Source organism: Sminthopsis crassicaudata, chromosome 6 (genome assembly GCF_048593235.1).
Source record: "Sminthopsis crassicaudata isolate SCR6 chromosome 6, ASM4859323v1, whole genome shotgun sequence".
NCBI lineage: Eukaryota > Metazoa > Chordata > Mammalia > Dasyuromorphia > Dasyuridae > Sminthopsis > Sminthopsis crassicaudata.
In genome coordinates, this window is record NC_133622.1 from 165,236,722 (window position 1) to 165,252,418 (window position 15,697).

General features: G+C 38.0%; 1 protein-coding gene across 2 annotated transcripts in view; it reads right to left on the reverse strand.

The window, feature by feature from the left end:
- SLC4A4 (solute carrier family 4 member 4) overlaps window positions 1-15,697 on the reverse strand; it is a 379,308-nt gene that overhangs the window by 26,597 nt on the left and 337,014 nt on the right. The gene's annotated exons all lie outside the window — the stretch shown is intronic.

Genomic DNA, 15,697 nt, shown 5'->3' on the forward strand with positions numbered 1-15,697 from the left:
CCCCTGTCTTCATCCTCCCCCATGTTCTCCCACAAGCTGAGAATAATCTGTCCCACTCCCATCTCTGCTTCTTAGAATTATCTTCCTTCAAAGGCAAGGTCACAATCAAGTGCCACCTCCTTCTTGAAGCTTTCCCTAATCTCCTCAGGAGTTAGTGCTTTTTCTTTTCTCTTTTTGCCTTGACTTATTGCATCTTTTGCTGGAGAAACAAGGAAAGTAATAGCTATTTTAACTTTGCTTTTGAATTCCTGATACCTAGCTAAGTGTCTTTGTAAAGGGCTGAAACTCTTGAGTCAATACACTGGGGTCGGACAATCAAGCACTTGAGGCTAATTACTGATTGGACAATACTCTATAAAAATATGCTTGGAAAATGGCCCTTCCCACTGTCCTGTGCTGGCCCAATCGTTTGGTGTATACAAAGAATTATGGGAGGATCTATGAGGTCCAGTAAGACTAGCCAGGGGCACTTCTGCAAGGGAGACTATGAGGTGAGGTGGCAGAGATCCTACACGTCCAATCTCTTCACTTCTACTGCTAAAGACCAAGAATAAAGACTTTTGTTAATCCTGACTCCAGCTGATTCTAAGGTACCAAGGGTGCTAACACAGTCACCACATTTGGTGCCCAAAGTGGGTCCAAGGACCATAATTTCACTGAAGAAGCCTTTGGGGACCAGGAAATAGGGTGAGTATTTTAATAGACAAACAGGGAATTTACTTTGTTAAGGGTTAAACTAGTAACCTTTTCTAGCTGAAATGGGGCAGATGTTAGGAAAAGATTCTCTCCTCATCCCCATCCCCATCCCCATTCCCACCCCCAGCCCCAGACCCGCCCCCACTCTGAGGGGACACTAGAGAAAACATGCTTAAGATGATCAAGAGACAACGTTTAATTATAACTTGGTTGCACATCACTAAACCCTTGGGTACATTAGAATGCACGTCCCCTTGGTTCTTAAAAGAAGAAGAAATAGGGCTAGATAATTGGAAGCTGGTAGGAGAACAACTATGTGAATACTATAGTGATAAAGATCCTCATGCAATTTCCAAGGAAACATTCTATATTTACAACATAATACAATTGGCCTTAAAGAATCCTTCAAGTTATAGAAAAAAGAAAAATTTTCAGAACAGCCAGATGAGGAAGTATGAGGAAAAAATAGGAAGACAATGAATGGATTAGTAGAAATATCACTAGAAGGCATGTGGAGTTAAGTGAGGATGAAAAGCCTGATGAAGAGTGGTTGATTCTCCCTCTGACCAGGTAGCTTCAACCCCAGTGATCAACTTCACCTTCCGGGATGGAGGGAGGAGGAGTAGTGGGAGGGGTGGTGATATCACCAGTACCTCCCCCCCAGCAATCACCCCCTCCTATGACTAGATTGCAAAAGGCACTACTTAAAGCCATAGAAGAAGGGAAGGATATAGGTGAGCTGAAGCTCCAAATATATCCCATAATTAATTCAACAGTTTAACTCTTCAGGTCAAGAAAGTAGAAGATACACTCCTTTTGATACAGAAATCCTCAAAGACCTGAAAAAGGCTTGCTCTCTTTATGGAACTATATCAGCTTATGTCAAGATGTTATTACAGAATTTGGCTTATGAAGTCTTAACCCCTAATGACTGGAAATTCATAGCAAGGGTGTGCTTAGAACCTGGACAAAACTTGTGGCTTTCTGAATATAGTGAGCTCTGTAGGATTCAAGCCCAACAAAATAGTCATAGTGGAGTTAATCCTCCAATCACCTATGACCAACGAACAGGTGTAGATTCTTATGCAGACATTACAATACAGATTAATTACCCCATAGCAGCATATAAGCAAATTGCTGCAGCTGTTATCAAAGCATGGGCTTTTCTCCCTAGTAAAAACGACAAGGGTGAGGCCTTCAAAAAAAATTGCACAAGGGCCAAATGAACCCTTTGCTGATTTTGTGGGACATTTGCAGACAGCTGTCATCTAACTAATGGTGAAAATTCAGTAACAGACATTATGATAAGGCAACTTGCCAAAGAAAATGCTAATGAGGTTTGTAGAATGATTATACTAGGACTACGCAAGGATATTCCTTTATAGGAGATCATAAGAAATTGTGCCACAGTGAGCACAAATACCTTTTATAGCCAGGCTATGATGCAGACTTTCCAAAATCCCAACATGGGAAGACAGGGTCCCTTTTGGCAAGGGACTTCTAGAGAGACTCATCAATGCTTTCAATGTTGGTGATAAAATTCAGGCCTTATTAGATATAGTACAGGAACAACTTGACCAAGGACACTTACAACCTTCTCTAAGTCCTTGGAATTCCCCTGTAGTCATTGTAAAAAAGAAATCTGGAAAATGGAGGATGTTGACTGATTTAAGAAAGGTAAATGGACAGATGGAAACTATGGGAACTCTTCAACCTAGACTTCCATCTCCTACTCAATTGCCTAGAGAATGGCTTCTTTGGGTTATAGACATTAAGGATTGTTTTCTATTCTATCCCTCTAGATAAGGAGGATATGAAAAGATTTGCCTTTTCAGTGCCAGCATTAACTTAGCTGAGCCTTATAAAAGATATGAATGGGGGCAGCTAGGTGGCACAGTGGATAGAGCACTAGCCTTGAATTCAGGAGGACCCGAGTTCAAATCTGGTCTCAGACACTGAACACTTCCTAGCTGTGTGACTCTGGGCAAGTCACTTAACACCAGTCTCAAAAAATAAATAAATAAATAAATAAATAATAAAAGATATGAATGGACAGTTTTGCCACAGGGAATGAAAAATAGCCCTACTATGTGCCTGCTGCTCTTACTCCAGTAAAAAAAGCATTTCCAAAAGTAATGTTATTACATTATATGGATGATATATTGGGATGTGCACCTAAGGAGCAAATGTTAGAAGCATGTCTACAAAAACCCATAGAAACACTAAGAAATTATAAATTGCACATAGCTCCAGAAAAAATTCAAAGACATGTTCCTTTTCAATATTTAGAATATGAAGTATACCTTAAGGTGCTTAAAGTATAAAAACTTTCCTTAAGAACAGAGAAGCTAAACACCTTAAATGACCTTCAGAAAATGATAGGAGATATCCAATGGATGTGTCCAGTGTTAGGCTTGACTACCTATCAATTACAACCATTATATAGCATTTTAAGGGGAGACAGTGCTTTAAAATCACCACGCCAGCTTAAAAAGAAGCTCAAGAAGCTTTAAGAGAAGTTGAACTGGCTTTATCCAATGTGGTTGAAAGAGTCACTCAAAAACCCTTGGAAATATCAGTTTTTGCTACAAAAGAGGCACCCACAGCAGTCCTTCATCAAGGAGACAGTGTGATAGAGTGGGTGAACCTCCCAGCACAACCAGAACAAAGCCTTACTCCTTACCCAGTGCTTGTGGCTAGAATTTTATTAAAGGCCACTCAGCGAGCAGTACAATTATCTGGGATAAGACCAGACAAGATATACACTTTTTATACTAATGCACAAATTAATGAATGCTATGAAACCATCCCAGAGTGGCAAATTTTATTAGCCACGGCCCCAAATTTTACACACAGGTCTCCATTAAAGATAACCAGACTGTTACATAATTGGCGATGGATTCTAGAAGAAAATGTTTCTAAAGTTCCTTTTAAAGAACCAACTATCTTTACAGATGCATCCAAACATATTTGCACTGTATACTCTTATGACTTAACTATAGAGTAATCAGAACTCCTTTTCAGTCCACTCAGCAGAATGAATTGTATGCAATCATGCTAGCTCTTACTTATTATCCAGGAGACATAAATATAATATCTGATTCGGCCTATTCAGTAGTTGTGGTATAAAGAATTGCCACAGCCCAAATAAAATTTGTAGCCTCTAATATATATCAGCTCTTTAAGGAACTTCAAGAGCAAGTGAGAAAGGATCCAGTTAAGATTTATATCTTGCATGTCTGTTAGGTTCTTACTAAGTGCTAATGAGATAATGAGATATTAGGTTCTTACTAAGTGCTAAGTCAGTACTTAACAATTCTCTAGTTCCAGCCTTTACTGGGAATTTAATACCTGTGAACTCCTGGGGAGGAGCTTGCATGCTTAGGAGGAGCAAGTTCATTGGTTGAAGTAATTTTTCCCAGAAGCCCTTGTACTATCCCACGCCCATTCTCTGGGAGGATAAAAGAGGGCAGCACTTGAGAAAAAGAGAGTCTCTTGCCTGGGCCAGACTTGAAGCTGCTCTCTAGAGGGAAAGAAAGAGTCTCTACACCAGGTCAGAATTGGCGGCAGTTAATGACACAGCAGATCTCCTCCCAGAGAGCAATCAGCAGTCTCTGGAGACAACAGCACATTACATATTGGCGTCCACAACGTGGGGCAAGGACTTTTGCTTATCCTGACAAGCACTTATTCTGAGCTCTTCAGAGGACTAGACCAGATCATCGCACATGTCCACTCTCATAGTGGACTTCCAGGTCCTGTTTTTGATGGTAATTCAAAGGCAGATAGCCTTCTAACCATGTTGGCCAATACATCTTTGTTTCAAGAAGCCCAAGAATCTCATTTTAAATATCATCAGGCTGCTCGAGCTTTATGTTTACATTTTGGAATAACAAGAGAGGAAACTAGGAGCATAGTAAAAGTCTGTACAACTTGCATTCCTTTCCACGCTCCTACACTCCCTCCAGGGAAGAACCCTTGTGGTTTGAGACATGATGAAATTTGGTAAATGCAAAAAGTTATCAAACTGTGCATACCCTTTGATCCAGCAGTGCTATTAGTGGGCTTATATCCCAAGGAAATACTAAAGAAGGGAAAGGGACCTGGATATGCCAAAATGTTTGTGGCAGCCCTTTTTGTAGTGGCTAGAAACTGGAAATTGAATGGGGTGCTCATCAGTTGGAGAATGGTTGGGTAAATTATGGTATATGAATGTTATGGAATATTATTGTTCTGTAAGAAATGACCAGCAGGATGAATACGGAGAGGCTTGGAGAGACATACATGAACTGATGCTGAGTGAAATGAGCAGAACTAGGAGATCATTATACACTTCAACAATACTGTATGAGGATGTATTCTAATGGAAGTGGAAATCTTCAACATAGAGAAGATCTAATCCAGTTCCAATTGATCAATGATGGACAGAATCAGCTACACCCAGAGAAGGAACACTGGGAAATGAGTGTAAATTGTTTGCACTTTTTGTTTTTCTTCCCAGGTTATTTTTACCTTCCAAATCCAATTCTTCTTTTGCAACAACAGCAACAACAACAAAATTCAGTTCTGCATATATATATATATATATATATATATATATATATATATATATATATATATATATATATATATATATATATTGTATCTAGGATATACTATAACATACTTAATATGTACAGGAATGCCTGCCATCTAGGGGAAGGGGTGGAGGGAAGGAGGGGAAAATTCGGAACAGAAGGGAATACAAGGGATAATGTTGTAAAAAATTACCTATGTATATGTACTGTCAAAAAATGTTATAATTATAAAATTAATTTAAAAAATTAAAAAAAAGAAATTTGGCAAATGGATGTGACCCATTATAAATCTTTTGGTCATCTGTCTTTTATCCATGTTGTGGTAGACACTTCTTTAAGATTCACTTTTGCCATAAAAGCAGCAAAAGAGATAGCCCGAGTGGTCACTTAAATCCTTATACAAGCATTTGTAATTATGGGTGTGCCACAAGCAACAAAAACAGACAATGGGCCTGCATATACTGTGCACACTTTTGTGCACAGTATAAGATTTTATACACCACTAACATACCTTTTAATCCTCAAGGATAGGCAATAATAGAGAGGAGAAACAGAGACATTAAGATACTCCTCCAAAAACAAAAGAAAGGAGAAGCCACAGGTAGAACTTCTTGATATATAGTATAAAGAGCTAGAACTTTTAGCTCTTTATACTATTAACTTCTTGATTTTTGACAAAGATGCACTGGCTCCAGCAGACAGGTTTTATAACCCACCAGAAGGACAGTGTCTAGGGCAAGCAGCTCCACTATGTTTAGATAATCGCCAGGTGATATGGAGAGACCCAGAAAGTGATGAATGGAAGGGACCAGATAGGTTAACTGCTTGGGGGAGAGGGTTTGCTTGTATCTTCACAGATGGAGAAGGAATCAGACGGGTGCCAACAAGCCATATTCGCCTTGTCCATCAGAGAGAGATGGAGCAGACCCTTGAAACAAAGGAGAAGACCCAAGAAACATCGGGTAGTTCCGTTGCTGATTGTGTCTACCACTAAAAGAGCCTGGCAATTATGGTATTTGACTCATGGACATCAAAAAATTGTTGAACTTCAAAATCCTCAGGAATCATTGGATTCTCTGAAACATGAAAAGATTGTTGTAGGACTTGAAAACCCTCAGGAATCATTGGATTCTCTGAGACATGATAAGACAGTTGTAGGACTTGAAAACCCTCAGGAATCATTGGATTCTCTGAGACATGATAAGACTGTTGTAGGATTTGAAAACCCTCAGGAATCGTTGGATTTTCTGAGAAATTATGAAACTGTTGCAGTCCTTCAAAATCTGCAGGAATCATTGGATTATCTGACACATGATAAGACTGTTGCAGGACTTCTAAACCCTCAAGAATCATTGGAATCCCTGAGACATGAAAAGATTGTTGAAGGACTTCTAAACCCTCAGGAATCATTGGATTCTCTGAGACATGATAAGGCAATTGTAGGACTTGAAAACTCTCAGGAATCATTGGATTCTCTGAGACATGATAAGACTGTTGTAGGACTTGAAAACCCTCAGGAATCATTGAGAGATGTGAAGGGCTGAAACTCTTAAGTCAATGCACTGGGATAAATCGACCACTTGAGGCTAATTATGGATCTGACAATGCTCTATAAGAATATGCTTGGAAAATGGTCTTTCCCACTATCCTGTGCTGGCCGAATTGTTTGGTACATATAGAGGATTGTGGGAGGGACTAAGAAGTGCAGTGAGACTAGCCAGGGTCACTTCTGCGAGGCAGACGATGAGGTGAGGTCAAAGAAATCCTACAATCTGCTCTCTTAATTTCTACCGCTAAAGACCTAGAATAAAGACTTTTGCTTATCCTGACTCCGGCTGATTCTAAGGCATCCAGGTCCTAACACGGTCACCACGTGTCTTAAACACAGAGTGAAGAAATTTTTGTAGAAGACAGAACTTGATTGGTGGTAGGAAATCCAGCACCATATGGGAGAGAAGGAAAATTCAAAGTGGAGCCAGAAAAATTAGGTTTAAGCCTTGGTTCTGCCACTCAGTTTACTCCTTGGTACAATGAGAAGTTTAGACTAAATGAAGACCTCTAAGATTCCTTTCAGCTGTAAAGGCTCTGAGCATGTGAGTCTGGAAGCAAATTCTGCACTACTCAGATCAAGATCCTGTATATCACACAAAAGCAATGAATATTTTTTAGGACTTATTTATTCATCTCTCTTCTGCAGTCCCCAAAAATTGTATTAAGAGTGTTTCTGCTCTTGTCTATATAGGTTCAAGCTATATGTTCAAGTTAATAGCACATCCCTTTGCATAGCTTCCCCATTAGACTGTAAGCTCCTTAAAGGCAGGGACTATCTTTTACTTCTCTTTCTATCTCCAGGGTTTAGCACTGTGCCTGGCATATGGGAGGTGCTAATAATTGTTTATTGATTTGCATATAAAAATACAATACTCAATGGTGTTGAACTGAACTGAATTGTTAAATCAGAAAAATAATTCCCATCAAGGGCTAGAGAGAGATAAATTTGGGGTTAGCTACACCTGAGTTCAAATCCTCTCTCAGATACTTGTGAACTATCACTTAAATCTCTTTTTTGTCTCATTATCCTCTTCTGTAAAATGGGAATAACAAAGATATCAAATAAGATAATACATCTAAAGTGATTTTAAAGCTTAAAACTCTTTGCAATTGCTAATTATTAATAATATATGATATATTTAATATAATATTAATAATCTCTTTATCTCATTTCTCCTTACCCTTCCATTGTGCTCCTTGGACCTTCCATTATATTAATAAACTATCCCTCATAAGAGACTTACTTTTATATCTCTACATCAATATCTCTATAGATTATCTGTTTGTATGAGTCTATCTTGTTCCCCTCAATAAAGACTGATGTCTTTAAAGCCAACATCTATTTCATTTTGTCTCTGTAGCCCAAGTACCATAGCTATCACACAGCAGGTAGTTAATAAAAATGCTTGCAGAACTACATCAGAGCATCCTCTATCTGAGAGTGCTAAATTACTGCTGAATAAGCAAAACTGCTTCTCACATTGGAAAATAATTTCAACTGGACTGAAGACAAGTCATCAAAATAATTCATCACCCCTGAATCAGAAATATAACTAGCTTAAACAATATCTTTCCATGGTCAAAAAAACACTTTCAGACTGGAAAAGCAGACAATCTAATACAATGTCTAGTTTTTTTTTACTCCTTAAATAAATATTTTAAACTCTTACGAAGTGTTATTTTGCTGGTTCCATCTCTTTACTTTATTTATGAAGAAATCAGATACTGAATCCCCCTATGAAGCCTATGAAAAGGGAACAGCCGATGCACACAGCATGGAAGGGATAAATGCAATAGCAGAATAGCAGGGCCTGAGAAAGGGAGTGGGAGGGCTGGCTCCAAGACAGGGAGATGATGGTTTACACTGGAAACCAAATAACGTTGATCCTGGAGATTTGGTTACAGCCAAGTAGAACACAGCTCTCCTTCTGCTGGGACACCAGGACTTCGCCCATTGTTCACACACAGGGTGCTGGCTGACCACATGTCCACAGTATGTTCTTATGGAGAAGTAGAGCTACTCTGAAGTGGAGGAAGGAAAGTCTGGCAAAAGAACTCTGGGCTCCTAGCAGAAAGGTAGAGGTGAACTTAGTTCATGTTCACCCAAGAACCACAGGCTGGAGGGGAGATAAATGGGCTAGAGAGAGAGTCAGCTATAGAAAGACAGTCTAGTTTGTTTTTTTTTTTTTGGAAAGTCTTCTGTTCCAAGACACTCATTGGTTTTGTTGGAGTAAGGCAATAGGGAACCATGTAATATCCAAGAGTCCCTCAGGGTCTAGTTACTTTGGCTGCAAGGATCTGTCCCACTGGGGGTTTCTTTCACTCTTGCTTTGGGCCAAACAACATGTGCAATTTCTGCCTGACTGATAAATATAATGATTTACAAGACCAATGGATTACAGACTTAGAACTAGAAAAGAGCTTAGAAGTCATTTGGTATGAATTTTTTATTCTATATATGTGGAAACTGAGGCCCAAGAAGCCTAAATAATTGAGGATCATGGACTTAGAAATAGAAGGGACTTTAGGGGTCATTTGATATAATTCTCTCTTTCTGTATATAAGAAAACCAAGGCCCAGGCAATTTAAATTATTTAGGATTATAGATTCAGAGACTATCTCATCCAACTGCAATTGGGAAAACCGAGGCCCAGGGAGCCTCCATGATTGAAGATCCAGATTCAGAGGTAGAAGGAATCTTAGAGAACATCTAATCCCAATCTTTCCCTCTAATGATAAGGAAACTGAGTTCTAACAAGGTTAAATCAAATCAACATAAATTTATTTATTTATTTATTTATTATTCATCAGGAAGGACAGATGTGACTCAGTGGATAGAATGCCAGGCCTGAAGTCAAGAAAATCTGAATTCAAATCCAGCCTCAGACACTTACTAGCTATGTGATCCTGAGCAAGTCATTGAATATTGATTGCTCCAGTTTCCTCATCTGTAAAATAAGCTGAGGAAGGAAAGAGCAAACCACTCTAGTCTCAGCCAAGAGTGAAAATGACTAAACATGAATTCTGACTTACGTTTCAAATGCTTCACGGTTATCTCTGAATTCCTAATGGTTAGCAGAGCACCTACTGAGCACTTAAAAGCTTGCTGAATTATCATTGGGTCGGAAGGATCCTAGTTCTTTCTCTAGGGGACATATCAAGTTGGAAAGAGTGGTTGGACTAGTTGATTTATGACAAGGTTGATTCCATCAATAAGTCAGTGGTTCTCTTGGCCCTCCTGATTGCTTATTTGTATGTAAAAGAGAGTGTACTAAAATATTAAGCTGAAAATAGGCTCAGTGACAAAGGGAATCCTGGATAGGGAGACATCAGAACTGTCCTTTATGTCAACTATAAGAAGGACTTCTCCTCCTCCTTCTCCCTTTCTAACCATCCTTGCTCTTGTGTTTGCTAAATCAGTCAAAAGTAATAAGAACAGTGACATGACTTTGCTAGATTTAGATTTGCAAGCAATTCTAAAACTTCCATGGTCTCCTGACCCTATAACCATGAATTCTCCAAACTGTTATTTCAGGGAAACTATTGCTATTTCCAAAGTGATGACATTCAATTCAACAACCATTGGTTTGGGACATAGTGTAAGCAAAGTACTCTGCTAGGGAAACAATATAACACATGTAAGTAAATACAAAATATGTACCCTAAGAAGCTGAATGTTTGCTTGCTGATGTATGAAAGGCCATTTCTGCATTCAATTAAAAGGCACTTTTGATTATGTGTGTATCATTCCGAAAATTTAGGATGTTGGATTCAGAACTAGAAGGAACTATACGCCATCTGGAAAATCCTGAGATAAATGCATATATACATATATATATATATATATATATATATATATATATATATATATATATATATATATATATATATATATATATATATATATATATATATATATATATATATATATATATATATATATATATATATATATATATATATATATATAATATATACACATATATATATGTATGTGTATATATATGTATGTATGTATGTGTGACTATATTATATGGGCTATATATGCTATAGTATAATAGTATATACTATATATATATAATCTATATATGAGTATGTGTGTATGTGTACATATGTGTGTATATATATATATATATATAAAATGTGTGTATGTATGTATTGTATACATACACACACATATATATATAAATTTTTTGAAGCAAGGAAATTTAGGTGACTTTCCTGGGTCACTTTGGTTGGAAATATCAAAGGTAGAATTTGAACTCAGGTCCTCTGATCCCAAAGCCAAAATTCTTTCATTCTGTAAGGGATTCCAGTGGGTCTATGATTGTTCTCTCCAAAGATGAGGAGCAAATCTGTTTTTTCCTTCCCAACTGTGAGGCTCCATATGCAGGTCATGGCACAGATTCCAAAATCAAGTGTTTAATTGGTAGATAAATAGAAACAGGACCTAAAATTTCCTACTCTAATGTATTTCCCATCACTCCAAACTTCCCCTGCTCAGGTCAAACTCATCTAGACATTATTAATTCCTAAATCATCCAGCAAAGTCCATGCTCTCCACCATTCTCCTGCTCTTTTCCCTCTCTTCATCTGATTCTTTTTTTTTTTTTTTTTGGGGGGGGGGGAGCTTAGTTCATTTACATAACAAAAATAAAGCATTTGCGGGTTCTGTAAAAATAAAAGGCGGTCTAAAATGGGTATCTAGGATCTTCTAGGTAGCAAGGAAGCCAAGTAGAAATTCTCATTGAAAGATATATCATTGATGTTTTCCACTCATCACCAATGGCACTCACTATTGATCTTCCAGGATTTGTGAAGCCAAATGGAAATAGGTATTAACACAAATAATGCTCTTTAACTCACTCAGCAAGTATTTATTGAGCCCCTTCTGCCACAAAATCACATTATTTTAGGATTTGAAGGGACCTCAGCTAAGGACCCATCTACTCCTATAAAGGAAGTTTTCCTATATCACATAGGCATCCATTTGGGCTAGATGCTACAAGGGATAAAGATAGGCAAGACTTTTTCTTCCAAAACTAGTTTCTGGTACTGGAATAAAAAAATCAGAGACTTTTCCTCCTTTGCTCTATTAAACTCAGTCCTGCCTCTTTTCTGAAGGTGTGTTGATAATAGGGTTAACAACCAGCTCTCTGGAAGACACATTTTTAAGTTTAACTTGCATTATTAATGTTTTCTCCATCACTTTCTTAGTCTAAAAAAATCAACAAAACAATAAATCAAGTCCTAATTTGCAGCATTTGCCAATTTCCAAGGTGTGAATACTCATACTGAAAATTTAACAACCTAGTCTTGCCAACCCGTAGGAGTTGGCTCCAGCATATTTCTGCCCTGTTACCATTCAAAGCCTGGATGATGCAATAGCAGAATATGACTTTTGATGAGGATTGAACTGATATCTGTAGATACTCATAATATCAAAAACAAATCAAAACTATGAAAGCTCCAAAAGTCAATGGAAAGACACGTAGTGGGATTGGCAGACTGTAGTAAGCACCCTGTGTGTTGTAAGCCTTGTGTACAAGATGTGATGTGAAAGGCAGTGGAAAGGAATGCAGGAAAGGAGGTGTCCAGACTAATCATGAATCCACAGAGAGAATGATGGATGATTTAGGTGTTGTCCTGGTACCCAAAGGTACTCAGAGGAAGCAAAGTGCACACAGGGCACAGAGTGCTGGGGTTGGAGTTGGTAAGACCCAAGTTCAGACCTGGCCCTAATCCTAACTGTATGATCCTGGGTGATCAGATAATAGCACTTACCTCAAAGGGTTGTAGCAAGATAAATGTGGTATTTCAAAAAAGCTTAGCATACTATCTGACTTTTACTAAGGTTCTTATTAAATGCTCATTCCTTTCCCCATTCTCCCTCATGAAGTATTCAAAAGAACAAGTGGAGGCCTCTCTACCTCAGAAACAGGCCTCTATATTCTCTATATTCCTAGTACGCAGAAAGTGCTTAATAAATGTTAGTTGATTGTTTGCTTAACTTAGTATATCTGTTTTTCCCACTGCCATACTGTATGATCTGTGAAAATCAGTCATCATCTATCTTTGTGTCCTTCTGTATTGAATGCCATACACTGTACAAAGTCATTGTTAGACTAAATTTCAATGAAGTTGAATTATAATGATTAAGTACCCACACCAGTGAAATCTCAGAGGTCCAAAAGCTACTGCAAAAGGCAGTATATAATAAGTGTCATTAGAGAGAAATGGAGAGATTTCATGGGAGATTGAAGGGAAAGAGAGAAAGGGAAGTAAGGAGTAAAGCATTCAGGAAAAAGTGCAAGAGCATGGAAGAAGCGGCTATCTTGAATGATGGATAGATTTTTGGTAGTCAGCTATAGGGGCCAGGGAATTTCAGCCATGTGCAAATGATCAAGACTAAAACTAAAACTGTTCTGGCTATAACACAGGGCAAATGGGAAAGCTCAGTAAGAGAATAAGGCTGGAAAGGGTATTTGAGATGTAATCACAGAGGAATCAGGAACATGAGCTAAAACTCTGGCACTGGATTCAGAAGATATAGGAGGCCACTGAGGAAGGTCTCTACATGGGATAATGGCAGTATCAGAGTAGTGTTTTAGGAAAGTAAATCTGGCAATGGTGTTCAGATTGGCTGGTGGAGGGAATGACTGTGGACAAGGAAATCAGGTATGACCTCACTATCACATTAGAGCAGAATGAGGTAATACAGAACTCATTTAGAGTGGAAATGGTGGTACCTCTGAAAGCAAAGACAATTTGAGCTCTATTTGCATAGTACTCAAATCATTTCATCAAATCATTTGGGTTTTTCTCTAATTTCATCAATGCAGTTCTCATCACCCACCCTTAATTCACCCCAACCCTGAGCCTATTTCCTTTGGAGACTTGCCTCAGTCTAGTGAAGAGAAATTAGATGTCAAGGGAGGAGCTCACAAATTCTATTTCCTGATTCTGCTAATGGTTCTGGAATTGACCTTGGAAAAGTCAGGACCGCTACGAACCCAGTTTGTTCAAGAGCTCCCTGCAGTAATACTGCGAGAAATAACGAAGCAGAGCGAGGGCCAACGAAAGCCAAGTACTCTGGCATTCTGACATCATTACAAAGCTGTTCAGTGAAGTGGATAAATGGATCCGATACCGAGGCGAACAGCGAGCCAGCCAGCTCAGCTTGACTCGGTGCCGAAACAAATGCTTGCTGAAAACATGCTGCTTTTAATACCGTAATGTTTTTGTCTCGCTCGGCACCTCAGCCTTCTCTTCTTAATCATTTTCAAGTAGTCCTAGGCTTTCCAAATTAGATATAGGATCACAACTCTCTTGTGATTAATTGACTGCCTTTCTTTAACTCCATGTGAGCACAATTTGCCCTGGAGGGAACAGCTTTTGGAATGATTACATTCATGGCGAAATATCCTTTGATATTATTCTATCTGCAGGTGGAAAAAAAATGACTGCATTCAGTCAACAGCCCATGTTACTAAGAGGAATGTTTTCAAATAAGAAATTCTAAATGTGGACAAGAGCTTTTTATTCGTGTACTCAAGGCCTATATTCTTCTGACGAGTTGACACAACATTTCCTGGAGATGGAGAGAGGAGAAAGGATGTTCTTTCATTTAAGAAAAAGTAAACAAAGATCCAGAAGTTCTCCCAAAAGCTCATAACTCATAGACCTGAACTCAAAACTGTTGCTAATATCTGTATCATACGTAGGTCAGATGTGGCTGGGTGAACTAGGGCAGTCAATTCATACTAGCCAAAGCTCCTTCGTAACCAACTTTTCATGTCATGGATCATTTGGGAAGTCTCTTGAAGTTTATATATTTCTTCTCAACATCACTTTTAAAAAACCATAAAGGCAATGCAAAATTGCAATTAGAGAATAGAAAAAATAATCATGGATTCCTTGACATTTATTTATGGACACTCAATGAGGGCCTATGGTTCATAGCTTAAGAACTTCTGTTTTAAGCATAACCCTACAGATAATATTAAGCTGTTTTTTAAACTAAAAGATTTATTACAACTCAATGGAAATAGATATAATCTTCTCTTCTGAAGAACAACTTGTGTTTCTTCAGTTCACAGTGACAGCCAGTGGTATTTGACATGCAAAAAAAAATTTGTTGGGCAAAATTATTATGATTAAAAATAGCTTTAAGACAAAGAAAAACCATAATAATACTGTTCATTTTTTTCTAACTGAATCTTTTTGAAGTCTCTACTTTAATGATACTGAGTAATTATTAAATTAATTTCCTATAAAATACAGCTGTATAAAGTATTTACTGAAATATGATGAAAACTAATCACATAATGCATTACCAGCTTGTTCTTTTCCCTCAATATTTTGCCTCTATTTGCTTCATATCCCCAAGGATTTATATACTTGAGATACATAACCAGAGCTGGCCACTGGGTGGAAAATGATGACTTCTTGAAATTATTAATTTACAACTTTAGCATAAGAAAATGAGAATGCTACCAAAGCTTGCTGATTTTATAGTAGCATTTCCAACAAAAAAGCAGAGATAGTATCTGGGTGTGTTAGCCAGAAGGAAACAAGTAGTGAAGGAATAAAGAAAACAACTATTCCATTCATTCATCAATTAATCAATCAGCAAATATTTGAGTCATTCACTCAGTCAGATATCCCGATAAGCATTTATAATGTCCTTACAATGTGCCAAGTACTGTGCCAAGCACTAGGACTACAAGGAAAAACAAAAGCATGTACTGTCCTCCAGAAGCATATATCCAGAAGAAGGAGACAATAGGCAAATAATTCTAATGGCCTCCTGCAGAAGGGGAGGCTTGAGTGAGTCATAATGGAAAACAGTTGGCAGAGGTGAGGAGCAAAAG